This window comes from Gracilinanus agilis, chromosome 4, assembly GCF_016433145.1.
Source record: "Gracilinanus agilis isolate LMUSP501 chromosome 4, AgileGrace, whole genome shotgun sequence".
Lineage (NCBI taxonomy): Eukaryota > Metazoa > Chordata > Mammalia > Didelphimorphia > Didelphidae > Gracilinanus > Gracilinanus agilis.
This window is the reverse complement of record NC_058133.1, coordinates 317,271,188-317,286,591: the sequence shown is the minus strand read 5'-3', so window position 1 is coordinate 317,286,591 and position 15,404 is coordinate 317,271,188.

The following is a 15,404-nucleotide window of genomic DNA, read 5'->3' as shown; positions in this document are numbered from 1 at the left end:
GCTGCAGTGAGTAATGGCTATCCAGCTGCTTTCAGTTTAAGAGGAGAAAATGGGATTTAGATCTTACCCTTCTGCTTCCAAATGACTCTCAGGTGAGCAATCAGCAGTGGGAGGCAGCAGTAGGAGAAAAATGGCATGTATGGCAGAATCAGTGCAAAGTGGTGGGAAGTGATGGGACTTTTAAAGCTTTATAATCTTAGACCAATGGCTGTGGCCTTGAAGCTAATCTGTCCTTTTGTCTATTTTAAAAACTGCTCTACTCACTTAGAGAGGAGCAAGGATTCTAAACTCCAGACTTCTGGTCACCACAAATATAAGATTAAAATTAATTTCCAATGACTCCTGTTAAAGACACTCTCTTTGGGGCTCCAAGCTCTATAAGCTGGTCTGATAAGCTGGTCCTAGATCCCCAGGTAGTAGATAGATCTGAGGCTGGGTGATGGATAAGACTGCCGGTGTGATCACCAAGATGTGCTGGTAAACACCAGGGCTTATAGACGTTTAGCTTAGCCAAGCCCTAGCCCCTTTAACAGTGCCCAAACCAAGTATCAAGTGAGGAGCTGTATGTATGTTCAACAGCTCCTTTAGCTCCTTGGCTTGGGGGTGGGTTTGATGATAAAGGTTGGTTATGGGCTGGTTGTTGATGTATTGAATGGATAACACTATTCTGACTGCAGTGTTGATAAATCCCTTTCCCCTATAGCTAGAGATATTTACTAGCCTGGGAAAGAAATACCAATCTTCACTTAAATCAAGTTGAAACAGGGTTTAATGCTTTAACTCAAGGGTAAGAATAAGGAATAAGGAAAGAGGTGCTGGGAAAATGCTATGCTATGTCTATTGAAACTAAAGTAATCTAAATCTAAGAACACTAGGTTGACATTTGGCTGGAGACTCTTCCCCTCTAACAGTCCCTAGTCTGACCTGGCCATGGCCTGAACCAAAGAAAGGGAGGGATAGAGGTGGTCCCAACTGTCTTTTGCCCTTGGCTCATGCCACCTGGGTAAATACCAAGTTCTGTAACCAGCAATCCTGTCACTCAAGCTGTTCTCCATCTTTTTCCAGAAGTTCCTTGTTACACTTCAAGTATTAATTTATAAAGCTTATTAATAATAATTTGAAGTAGAAGGAATAAAAAGGAAATAGAAATATAAAAACCTAATTATCTAATAAAAGTAAACTCACATGAGTAAGTTCTTCTTCCTGGTCCAAAGTCAGCTTCCACAGCCCCTGATCACAGGAAGAGAGAGAGAGGAGGGGCCACACAAAACTTATATCCAACCTATGTTAGCACGTAATGTGAGAAGGAAAGTGGGATGCTGGGAATTGAAGTCCTAGGGAGCATATCCTAATTAAACAATCTCCAATAAGATCCCCATCGAACCATGTGATCAATCATGTTTTTCTTCTGCATTTCTACTCTCATGGTATTATTTTAATATTGTTTCTAATGGATTCTTATGGTGACCTTTAGGTTCTCTACTCTACTCTGCCATCTTAGCTTTTCTCCTAGAAGTTTGGCCTTCATAACTTTTCAAATATCTCCTCCTCTTCACCTGTTTAGTTGGTAAATTTTTATAAATTTCACTTTCTAAACTTCTAAAATAAATATTTCTTTCCCTCATTCTCTTAATTGTTTATCTTTCTTTTATGTATATTCTAGGTTTTTATAATTTAATTCAAGATCCTTATATTCCTTTATTCTTTTTTAATCTCATATTCATAGAAAGAAATATCTTAAATTATCTTTTTAGGGTTACTCTTCTAAACAGTTTTAGTATCATTCCTTTGTATATCTTTTCCCTTGTAACCATTATGTCTATTTTACCTTATTCTTAGAAAATATTAGTTCCTACAGGTAAACAGAGAGGATATTGCTCTATGATAGGAATTTTCCTATGTCCATAATAATGTAATTTTAATTAACCTTTGCTCTCTCCATGGTCATTTTTTCCCTTTTGTTTTGAAAATTCCTCCCTGATCACATTACCTTTGAATGTTCTAAGAACCAAATCCTCTCCTCTTTCCAAAATAAAAGAGATTGATTTATCTATAAATAAGGTGTTATGTGGTTTAGTTCATGATGTTTCAGATCTATTTCTCCAACATCAATTCTATTTGATCTTTCACCTTTATCTCCTAAAGTAAACTTTTTGAAAGAAATTTCTTATTTCTCTCTTATTTTATTTTTCTCCAATATTATATTTGTTTACCTTTCTTGAAAATCTACTACAAAGAATATTTTAAAATAAAAAATATTCAGAAAAATTTTTTTCCTAAGAATGTTTTGAGTATCTTATTTAGTGAAACAAACAGGTTTTTAATTCATTGTTAAGCTCTACTTTGGACAATAGGTTTCCCTGGATTTCATCTTGACCTCCTCTCCTTTTTTGAACACATCATTCCTTTCCTGTGTTTTTTTGTAGACAAAGAATAGCATTTTATTATTTTAATTCCCTTTATATGTGAAAGGTTGTTTCCTGTTTATTTAGAGATCTTTTCTAGTCATTGAAATTGTTAGATTTAACCACTATGTGACAAGGGCATAGAAGTTTTGTTTATTTTCTTTTTTGTTTGGTTTTGTTTCTTTTTTTGGAGGCAATTTGTAAGTCCTTTCCCATGGCATTTTGTTTTCTGAGTTTAGGAGTTCTAGACAGTTTTTGTGTATTGCTTCTTGCTTTATAATGTTTGGAATTTTTTACTTAGACTTTTGGGTGACCTAATTTCCTTAAATTGTCCCTGCCATCAAGAATACTGTGTTTTACTTCTCTGAAGCATGTTTTCTTTTAGTGTTATGGCTTTTGCTTGCTCTTCTTCCTGATAATCTTTCACTTTCACATATTTAGCTTCCCAATCAATTATTCATGGTTTTTGTTTCTTTGGTGAGACTTTCCACTGTGGATTCAAGTTTATCTATGCTGACAATCAGTGCAATCCAGACAATCTGCTTAAATCTTATTTCTCTTTTAACCTATTGAGGAATATATTACTGTGGTTTTCATTCTCACTTGGGATTCTACAAAGTCCTCTGTCTCATTGAGTTTTGGTTCATTTTTCCTTTGTTTGGAAATTTTATACAGAGTTGTCTGCAATCATTAGCTGGTCTCAAGGTCATATTCCCTATTATTATTAATTTTTCCCTATTGATTTTATCTGCTTATGCTCAAAGGCTTTAATTAACTTTTCTTCCTCTTGAGATATTCAATAATTTGTTTCATCCACTTATATTCCCTAGTTACATACTTTTTGACTCCTTACCCTTTGAGGGTGGTTTCTCTTGGTTTTCTCACCTCAAAACTATCTTTGTATTTCCCTAGAATGGGAAATTCATATTCCACGGGCCTTAGTTTCTGTCCCCAAGTGACTAAACTGAACCAGTTGGATTTTGTGCTCTTTCTCTTTGACTTGGTGGAAATATCCTACACATGTGTCTTATCCCAATTTCTTCGGTTCCTATGTTCTCCGTTGTAGCACTGTTGTAGCACAGACCTCTGTCAATCTGCTGCTTTAGTATGATGAATATCTATTCTTTTGGTTTTCTGCCATTGGAAAGAAGTAGCAACTTTGGTGCTGACATAGTTTTGTTTATTTGCAAGTCTGTGATTTGACTTGAGCATCCCTGCTATGGGATAGTGGTGGATGGTGAGGGAGGGAATAGTAATTGAACAATATATGATTAAAATATCAGCCTTCTCTGCTGTTTGTGGAATTATAACTTTGTTAGGTTCTTGATGACTTTGACCAAAAGTGTCAAATACATCTAAGGAGAAGATGAAGTGGTAAGTCCTCAGTGCTACTAATCAGAAGAGTTTTTATTTGAATTTCATATCACTCTCCTAGACCATAAAAACAGCTGAAATCATTTTATCTCATGCATAATTCCTGTTTTGGTGTGGTTTGAGGGTGCGTATTAGAGAAAATACCTAGTTTTCCATATCACCGGTTACATGGCATGGAAATTGCTTGTTTATAACATTCCATTGAGTGATAAAGTCAAGTCAGATTGCAAAGACTAGGAATGAATGAAAGGAGAGGAAGTGGCAGCAAAGAAAACTATTTTTTTCAAGGAAAGTGGCTGAGAAAGGGAGGAGACCTAAGATGCATACTTTTGTTAGAGTAAGGCAGATTTGGGTATTTTTGCACTCAGTCAGGAAGGGCCTAGAGAGAGGCCAGTTTGAAGAGATGGGAGATGATGGAGCTTTCCGGCTGACAGAAAATAAGTGATAGATATAAGGATACAGATCTGTTCTGTCTTGGTTCTGCTAATTGTAGGAGGCAAGACCCTCTGAGAGAAATACCCAGATAGAAAAGAAAGAAGGGCAGAGCATATCAGTGTGGTGATATATTTGTAGATATATTGGAGTTTATTTTTAGGTAAACTGTGGGAGTTGATTCACCATAGGACCTTCCTGGGAGACGATAGGATAGAATGGTGTCCCCTAGGCCAGGTCATCTACCTTCCACATGGATTAGGTCAGACATATAGACATAGAACAAAAGAAGACATGATGTCAGTCACAGCCCATGGTCACAAGCAAATTTTCCTATGGCATACTTAGACTTTCTTTTGCTATTAACATTAAAGGTAGTTTGTTTACATTAACTATATAAGCATAAGTCCTATTCTCCCACTCTGGCTCCCACTTTACAAGGGGATGGGACCAAGTGAAAAAGCAGAGGTGTTATACCTGGTAAAAAATAAAACCACCGACAGAAGCATCTTCTTTCCTCAATAAGATATCACAGCTAGACTTGACTTCAGCGAAAATTTCTATTTCAATAATTTTAAAATTTAGCAGAGGCACATGCTATTTTAGGAATTGGTTCTAACCCCTATCTTTCTTACCTGCATACATATATATGCATGTAAACATATAGATATACATATTTATATATGTGTTATATAATAGTATATACAAAATAGTATATACAATAGTATATACAAAAATACCCAACTTATTTCAAAGTCTCTATCTTCCTAATTCCATCAAATTTTGGATTAGGAAGGAATCTTATGAGTGTTGATACTGATTCAGGATGTATGGAATAAGTTCCTTTTTTTGTGGATAGAGTCCTGGGCCTGTAGTCAGAAAGACACATTTTTATGAACTAAAACCTGACCTCAAGCTCTTACTAGCTCTGTGACTCTGGGCAAGTCACTTAACTTTGTTTGCCTCAGTTTTCTCATCTGTAAAATGAGCTGGAGATAGAAGGAAATGACAAACCATTGAAGTATCTTTGCCAAGAAAACCTCAAACGGGGTCTCAAAGATTCAGACACAAATTAAAAAGGACAGAACAGCAAAATGTCCTAAGATCTGTGTTAAGCCTGAACTATGGAGAAAGGCAATGCCATGCATTTTATTTCAAGGACTTTGTATTCTAATAGAGGAGAAAGAATCTTCACAATGTGGTACATAAAAGATCTATACCAAATATTACTCAGCAATATTCTAAAAAAGGCTTTTTACCAAAAAGTGATGATTGACATAAACCTTAAAGGAAATGAAAAATTCTAGGAGGAAATGAAGAGGAAAAATATTCCAGGCATGTGGATTAGAGATTCAACATGACCTATTTTGGATGGCAATTTGGAACTATGGCCAAAGGGCTTTAAAAGACTGCCTGCCCTTTGATCCATCTATACCACTGCTGGGTTTATACCCCAAAGAGATCGTAAGGAAAAAGATTTATACAAAAATATTTATAGCTGTGCTCTTTGTGGTGGCAAAAATTTGGAAAATGAGGGGATGCCCTTTGATTGGGGAATGGCTGAACAAATTATGGTATCTGTTGGTGAATACTATTGTGCTCAAAGGAATAATAAACTGGAGGAATTCCATGTGAACTGGAAGGACCTCCAGGAATTGATGCAGAGTGAAAGAAGCAGAACCAGAACATTGTACACAGACACAGATACCCTGTGGCACAATCAAATGTAATGGACTTCTCTACTAACAGCAATGCAATGATCCAGGACAATTCTAAGAGAGTTATGAGAAAGCATTCAGAAGAAGAACTGTGGGAGTAGAAATGCAGAAGAAAAATAACTGCTTGATCACATGGGTTGATGGAGAAATGATTGGGGATATTGATTCTAAACAATCACCCTAATGCAAATATCAATAATATGTAAATAGGTCTTGATCAATGACATATGTAAAACCCAATGGAATTGCTCATCAACTATTGGGAGGGAGGTGGGAGGAGGAGAGGGAAAGAACATGAATCTTGCAACTATGGAAAAGTTTTCTCATCTAATCAATAAAAAAAATTATAAAAGAAAGATCCAACAAGGTCTACATTCAAAACAACTTAAAATTTGGTGCTCTAGGCAATATCAGTTTCTTAAAAAAATTTGGATGTGGACATATCATCATGTGGACATACAACCTAACTTTCTGGATATGATGTATGTTTGTACCATCCCTCACCTCAGTATCCTTTCTATTAAGGAAATAGGTGAAGATTTGGAATTATTCAATTAAAGTATATTATATTTGAGAGGACTGTGTCATCACTGCCTCCAGAGATGAAATTGCTCTCTGAAGCCACCATACACAGCACATATAGGCAAATGCAGATGCTGGAGGGCCTGCCTCCGTGTCTTCACTAATTCATTTCCTATATGATAAATATATTCTATCTTCTTGTTTTAGGACAAAGTTAACCTCCTTTTTTAAATTTTTGATTTTATTTAAAATATTTTTCCATGGTTTCATGATTCATGATACCCACCCTCCCAAAGTCAACAAGCAGTTCCACTGGGTTATACATGTATCATTGTTCAAAACCTATTTCCATGTTATTCATATTTGCAGTAGAGTGATTTTTTAACATCAAAACCCTGATCACATCCCCATTGCACTATGTGGTCAATCATATATTTTCTAATGCATTTCTGTTCCCATAGTTCTTTCTCTGAATGTGGATAGCATTTTTTCTCATAAGTTCCTCTGGATTCCTTGGGTCATTGCATTGCTACTGATAGAAAAGTCCATTACATTCGATTTAACTGCAGCGTATCCCTCTCTGTGTATAAGGTTCTTCTGGTTCTGCTCCTTTCACTCTGCATCAATTCCTGGAGGTCATTTCAGTTCACATGGAATCCCTTCATTTCTTTGTTCCTTTCGGCACAATAATATTCCATCATCAACAAATACTAAATTTTGTTCAGCCATACTCCAATCAATGAACACCCCCTCATTTTCCCATTTTTTGCCACCACAAAAGAGTGAGGCTTTGAATATTTTTGTACAAGTCTTTAAAGCAGGAGGTCTTTTAGAGACATTTGTGCATAGTTCCTAATTGCCCTCTGGAACCGTTGAACAAATTTTCAACTCCACCAGCAGTGTATTAGTGTCCCAATTTTGTTACATCCCCTCCAACATTTATATGATCCTTTGTTCTTAAAAGTGGTAGCTACCTATAAGAACCTGGACAAGTCACTTAACCCCGGTTGCCTACCCTTTACTGCTCTTCTGCCTTAAAACCAATACTTAGTATTGATTCAAAGACAGGTGATAAGGTTTTGCTTTTTTAGGTGTTAGCTTGGAAAGGCAAAAGGATTTTTAAAAATTTATTTACTTATTTTTTTTATTTTTCAGTTACAAAGTCTTTCCTTTTATTCATCCTCTTTCCCATGCACCTCAAAGGTCAGAAATGTAATTATACATTTTATGTGTATGAAGTCATGCAAAACATATTTCCACATTAGACATGTTGTACAAAGAAGCAATAAAAATAAAGAAAATAAAAAAATATAAATCACTCTGCATTCAGAGTTCCTCAGTTCTCTTTCTGGAGGTGAATAACATTTTTCATCATCAGTCTTTTAGAATTGCTATGGATCATTGTATTGATCAGAATAGCTAAGTCTTTCCAAGTTATTATTACAATATTGCTGTTACTAAGTACAATGTTCTAGTTTTTTTTCACTTCACTTCACACCAGTTTATGTCTCCCTAAGGTTTTTTACCTCCTTTTTTAAGTGATCAGTGACTTATCCATTTTATATTTCATCACTAAATTGATATTTCATTAACAGAGAATCAGCGTGAGACTTGCCCATTAACATTTGTTATTGTTCAATCATAAATTTTTGAGTTATCTAACTCATTATGACCCCATTTGACAAGTGCTCAGTAAAGATATTGGATTGATATTCCATTTCCTTCTTCAGTTTATTTTACAGATGAGGAAACTGAGGCAAATAAGGTTAAGTGATTTTTTTGAGGGTCACACAGCTCACATGTGTCTGAGGCGAGATATGAACTTGGGAAGATGGATCTTTGTGACTCCAGGTCTCATGTTCTATTCATTGTACCAGCTAGCTGCCCCCCATTAACATTTATTTTCTCCCAGTAGTAGAGTACATTAAAGTCAACCACAACCTCTAATGGTGCTGTAACTGGAGATGCCTCCAAAATTGCTAGAGATTCTAAACTCTCAAAGCAAACTTCTGGAGAGCTACATTCAATCACATCACAAACACAGAATGATCCTCACATGCTCAGTGTTCATTTAGTTTTGATAATTTCCAATCACTCTCTCTTTCCCTCTTGTCTTTGCTGTAGATGTCAACTCCCCTTCTCCACATGCCCTTGGCATTAACTCTGTACTTCATAACAAATGCTCAAATATCTGCTTTCTACTGACTGCTTCATCCTTTATTTCTAGAGTGAAGATCCTGACCATTCCTTTATAGTCCAGGGCAAGAATTTCCAAAATGTGGTCTTTGGATGACTTGGATCACCAAAATACATTCAATGAGTCTTTTGATAAAAACTATTTCACAATGATATTTATATATTATTTGCCTGTTAACATATTATTCTTTTGAAACTTTATATTTGTATAAGACAAGATTTTTAATATATGCTGCCATACATATCACAACAGATTACATGTAGAGTAGATATGAGAATCCAGGTTGCTTATATTAAACTAGGTGTTCAAGAGATTTGCAAAAAAGTAGAAATCAGTTTCATTATTTTGTCATTGTTTTGGAAAATGGAACTATTTTTTCATCAAAAACATCAAAAACTCATTTGTTTTAATGTGTAATGAGTTTATTATTGTTATTTTAAATGAATTCACTAGTACGTATTTTTAAATGATCAATATAGTAAATATCAACGAATATGTCACATAAATAAATGGTTTTTAGGATGAATGTTTAAGAATGTAAAGGGATCCTGACACAAAAACATTTGAGAAGGCTGATTTGTGGAGTAATTACAATGGGGAGAAGCGTTAAGATCTCTGACTAGAATGCACAACTGCTACTTCTATCAAATATAAAACAAAAACAAATAAACTATAATAAATTGAGAGGAAGTAATAAAGTCCTTTAAAAAGCTAAAAAGGAAGTAGGAAAAGAATAACATTGTTAAGAAAATGAGATTAGAAGGGATTATTAGATGTACTCATGTTGATCCTATACAGATAGATTTTATGATTTTTTTTCTTCTGCAAAATAGATCAATTTTAGAAATCAAGCTGGTCTAAAGGTCCAGAGGTAATGCAGATAGGATTCAATTCTAATAGATACTGTAGGTAATTTAAATAGAAATATATGATTAGTTCTAGGGAATACATATTGCCAAAAATTATACCCTTAAGGATTTAGTTCATTAAGTTTGGAACTATCACATGGGTCAAAGTTTCACTCTTCACCTCTTGCTCAAGGAACTGAAATAACTTCAATTTTGATTACTTGAAGATAGAATGAATCAACAAACACCATAATTCCGATCAGTATCACTATGATTTATCCAACTAAGATACTGTTCTATAACTTCTACTCTTCCTCTTCTATGTGTTTTCCATTAAATGTAAGCTTTCTTAAAGTAAGAACTCTTTTTTTTTTAGTATTTGTATTTTACATGACAGAGTAATGCTTGGTGTATAGGAAATGATTAATCAATCATTTTTATCCATTAGTTTATTTCCATAATCACAATTTTATGAAAATATATAACAATTGTTGATCAGTAACTACATTTTTACTGTATATATGTATATATGCATATATACATACATTTATAAAAGCATACATACATATCTATCTCTATACTAATATAATTTAAGATTTTCATACATTTTTTAAAATGTATTTTTTATGTAAAAGAAGAAAATGTGCTAATTCTGCTATCTTCTTTTTGAGGCTCTACTTTCCCAACTCTAAGGATTCATAGAAAGGAAGCTTGGTGATTGAATGCTCTTATGGGGAAAACCAGGGGAGATAACTTAAATATTATATGTGGGTTCAGAAGGGTGTGTAGGAGACAGGAATGACAAAAGATAGGGACTTAATAAGATAGGGATACTGGGTTTAACTAACTGTTAAGGAAAATGTCTGTTGACAGAAGTGGCAGTTAGGCCTAACCATCACCCTGCTTCTCCTAGACAAGGGATAAACTCAGAGTATATTAGATACACACTATGGAAACTTCAAGGTATGAAGAAAAACACACAGGGAAATAGTTTAATTGTTTTTTGAGAAAATAGGAGAAGGGGTGAAGTGAAACTATGTCTAACTGCCCAGAACTGGAGTCAAAAGGGGCAAGTTCCTTAGCTAAACTGGTTTCTCCCAGGTTTTGACAGCTTGGCTAAGGACCAGAGGAAGATGGCTTGAATTTGGGGTCTCACAACTGATCCAGAGATGTCTTCAAGATACCAGGAACCAACTCCTCCACAGCTGATGATCCAAAGTAACCAGGTAGGGAGAGATATCTGCAGACTGTCCACCAGAACACAGGCCTCTTCCCTACTCAGAGTTGACTTGCAGGATGATATCTTCAGCCTTTAAAACCTTCAAGTTTTAAAACTGTCAATCTCCAAGATCCCATGTTAAATAGGGACTGCTGATTGTACTTCTGCTCCAACCCTCACAAACTACAATGTCTGTTGCCTAGCTCTCTCCTCCCTACCCCCTACATTCTATACAGAATGTCCATGACTTCCAGCCAAGGCTGTCCTAATCTACTTGCAAAAATCTGCCTTTATACCTGTAAAGCCTATACCTATTACAATGCTTAAAAAAAAAAAAACAGAATCTTCTTTAAAATTTGCACAGCAGACACTGAGATTCTCTCCTTCCTGAATTCCCTCCATCCAACAATATCTTATCTGATGTTTACTTCTACACAAGCCTTATCCTCTCTGGAAGATATAAGTAAGCTGTGAATTTTTTTTTATCATTGTATCCCTAGTATCTAGTCTACTGTCTCACATACAATAGTACTTGATAAATGCTTATTGAATTGAATTCTGCTTGACCATTTCTAACCATTAAGAAATTCTTATCTCACAAAGCTCTTTCCTTTGTCAGACAACTCAAACAATTAGAAAGTCTTTTTTTCAACTGATAATAAAATTTGCCTCTTTCTAACCTCCACTCAAGTTCTATCATATGAAAACTATTTTTAGAAAATATATATGTTTTGGGAATAGAGGGTCTTGGGTCCTTTATCTGATCATACAGCTTCTAAATCAACAAGGAAATTATTAAGCAACTTATCTGTGTTCTGTGGACACAGTGACAAAAATTTTAAATACACAAACAATTTTTTTTTTGTATTTAAGTGGTTTATATTTTATCATTGGAATCCATAATTCAGTTGAATGAAAATATATATCACATTGAATCATGACTAGCTATTAAAAGCACATTCTCAAATGTATTGAAAAGAATCTATGACCCCTTCTTTGTTTGCTTCATACACATTTCAACAGGGAAGCATTGATTTCCCAAAGGATAGCTTTGACTCCAACAGTCTTCATACTAAAAATTTCCTACTGGGTTTCAATTAAAAATATTGATCTTTGGTACTGTTAAATTAACCTAATTTAATCTTGTGTGCCTGCTACATAGAACTGCATCCTAACTGCAAAAACTCCCACTGGAATTTCTTGAACTATTCATCCCTCTGAGTTCACAGAATAATACTATTGATTCATTTTCATTATGAGCTCAACAAATACCATCAACAATAAGAGAATGTAACTCCTCATTTCCTGAAAATGTTATTTTAGACAGATAATTTTTACTTTAAAAGTACTTCTATACCTACATTCTGCAGGGTTTTTAGCATAAATATGAGTTTTGCTTTGTCAAAGGCTTTTCTTCTGAATATATTGAGATAAAGTTCAGGTACTGAAGATTTTTATTAATCATTTTGTTTATTTTCATAATTTTAAATATCTTGGCATCTAAATATCAAAATAATTTATTTACTTGATAAATTTATTTAGTAATTAAATGCTTTTATTTAATTTTTGGGAAGCAAAACTTATTGATTGTATTTTTGTTCAATTCTCCTTCTTTGCTTAATCTTCTTGTTTAAATATGAGAATGATATTTGTCTCATAAAAAGAATTTGTTAAAAAGTATCCATTATCAATTTGAGAATGATTTATGCAATATTACTGTTTTCTTTAAATGATATAGAGAATTCTATTCTATATCTATTATAACCAGAAGATTTATTTATTGATTTATTTTCTGGTTCATTTATAACTATTTTGACTTATTTTTATGAACTTGTATTAGCTAATATTTCTTCTTTGTATTCTCTTAGTTTGGGAATTTTATATATTTGAAAAAAACCTTTTCTATTCCTTTTGTGTTATTTTTGTGAGCATATAACTCTATATAATATATCCTGATAATTATTTCTATTTCTTCCAGTGTTGTCATCTTAACTAAATAAAACTTTTGATTTTGATTTACCTTTTTAATTTTTCTTTGATTTATTCGATTATTTTAACAACTTTGACTACAATTTTATCAACTTTGTATCTTTGTAAATACAAATTGTTTTATGTTCCTTATGATTCCTATAATCATTTTGGTTTCTAATATATTTTCTCCCAGTTTTAAAGATTTTTCTTTTCTTTATTTTGAGTATTTTTATTTTTAATGACAAATTATTTTTAAAAATTCAATTCATGATCACTTTCATTTTGTACTTTGTTAATGTATATTTTAGGGACATAATTTTATACGGAAAACATTTTTAGTTGCATCCAAGAAATTTGGTATATATCTTCATCATCCTTATCTTTTTATTCTCATTTACTATTTTGATGACTTGTCCTTCCATCTACTCATCTAATATTTCTTCATTAAGTATACAACTGTGTATATGCCTTTTATTTGTACTCTTTGAATTGATGCCTATTTTTATTGCACTATTGTCTATAATAGCTATGTTTTGCATTCCTGCCTTACTGTATTAACTTCATATAGATAAGAGAAATAGAAATATTCTTATCCCAAATGGTCCTAAGAACTCAAAAATCAATATTTTGGAGGGCAGAGCCAAAGTGGTAAAGAACATACACAGACCCATCTGAACTCTACCAAATTAACCCTCAAACAATTATGATATAACACCTCAAAACAAATTGTAGAGTTACATAACCCACATAAAGAAACGAGGAAATAATTTTTCAATCCACGGAAATTTAGAAGGCTAGCACAAAAGATCTCTTGCTCCAGGGTGGAAGTGGAGCACAAATCTTCAAGCCAAGACATTCCCTAGTGTGGAAACAGGTGTTGGGGGTGGCTGAATCAGTAGCAAAAACTTCCTGAGCTGTCATTCACAGATAGTAAAGGAGGTTGGACAACTGCTCAGAAGGAGATTACAGGGAGAGGTGGTAGTCAGAAAATAAACAGAGAGAAAAAGAATATCTTGGCTTGGAGATTTGTGTTCCATTTCCACTCTGGAGCAATAGATAAAATAAACAATAAGATAAAAATTATAAAATAGAATAAATAATAAAATTAATTTCCATTTAATTTTCTTTCCCATTTAACATATCATCTCTTTTCTATGTCCATGCCTTCCAGACACTTCTCAATGACAGTGACTAAGAGCTCTAATGTCCTTTATTTTGAGGTTGGATGATATCAATGAAGTCTCAAGTTTCTCTCAGAGAAAGTAGTTTCATTGTAAGTTCTCTATCAATAATTATAGAACATAACTCTCCCCACCCATGAGAATATTCTTTTGTGTGATTCTACTCATTTAGTTTTCATCTTTTCTTTTACTTATTTCAGTCCTTCCCTTTAACACCACACCATTTTCCTATATTTACTCTTCTCCTGACATAACAGGAGTCATCTTCCCTTTATTATTTATTCATGGATTTATTAGGGCATTATATGCCTTCCTTCCTATTTTCCACTTTCTGATTTTCTTTTTATGTACCCTCCTATTTAACAATTTCATTTTATTAAATCCTTTAATTCATTCATATTTGTAGTTGCATGATTTAGTCCAGTGAATTTCAGTCTCATTCCTCTACCATAATTTCTTTCATTTCTTTAAACTCAGATTTCTCTGTCATTTCCTTGTATATCTTTAAAAAATAAATTTCTTAATTCTCCCACTATTTAATTGTTATTGTTATTTTTTGACCCAATTGATATTTGTTGCTCTCTACTCTATTTGTTTATTTTGTCTTTTGATAGTTTCTAGAGATAAGTTAATTTTATTACTTATTTTTGGGTAATTTTATTTATTTACTGTTCTAATTTTTCTTTTGCTTTGTATGTTGCCATAATCTGTTCATACCTATTTTAGGGATGTTTAAAATGTCTTTTTTAAAATATCCATCTTTTTTCAGTGATAATTAAACAAGTTTTAATAGGTATGTATTTTTCATTATGTCTCAAGTTTATTTTCTTTTTGGAAATAATTCTTTTTCTGTTGCCAGTGAGTACAAAGTAGTTGTATTACTCAAATTTTTTTCTTTTATATTTGAAGATATCTTTTCCTGGTCACTTGGATAAATATTTTATGACATTAAAATTATGGAACTTAACAAATATATGTCTTGAATGTTGAAGCATGGTTTGCCCACATCCCCATCCTTCACTGTCAAAGTTGATCCAAGGATCACTTTGGAAGAATTGTTTCTGGAATATTTGTGAAACAGGGGAATGGGAAAATGACAGAAGTGAGGTGTGTGGACTATGACTGAAACAAGAAGAAATTCCCAAGTGGGTATAATACCATAAGCTTATAGGTTGGTTTGTAAGTCCTGCTGAAAGGTGGAGGTCCTTTGTAAATGTCTTAAGGTTCACCGAACTGTTGATCTTCTTGCTTTCTTGTCATATAGAATTGGAGGTAATTATCCTAAAGTTAGCACATAACTCTTCTTTTGAGGGTTTTTTTTGATAAATTAATTGAGAATGAAGAAAAATGTCTAGACATTCTATTTTTAGTCACATGAAACTAGAACTTTCTGGAAACAATGTACAATCCGTATATCAATAGAAGTTTGGGGTTTGGTTTTTTTTGACTATATCACACTCTACTCAGAAGACTAATTATCTTGTCTTCAAGGTCAGACACATGTTCAGCTCTTAACCAACCTTAAGGTCCAATCTTC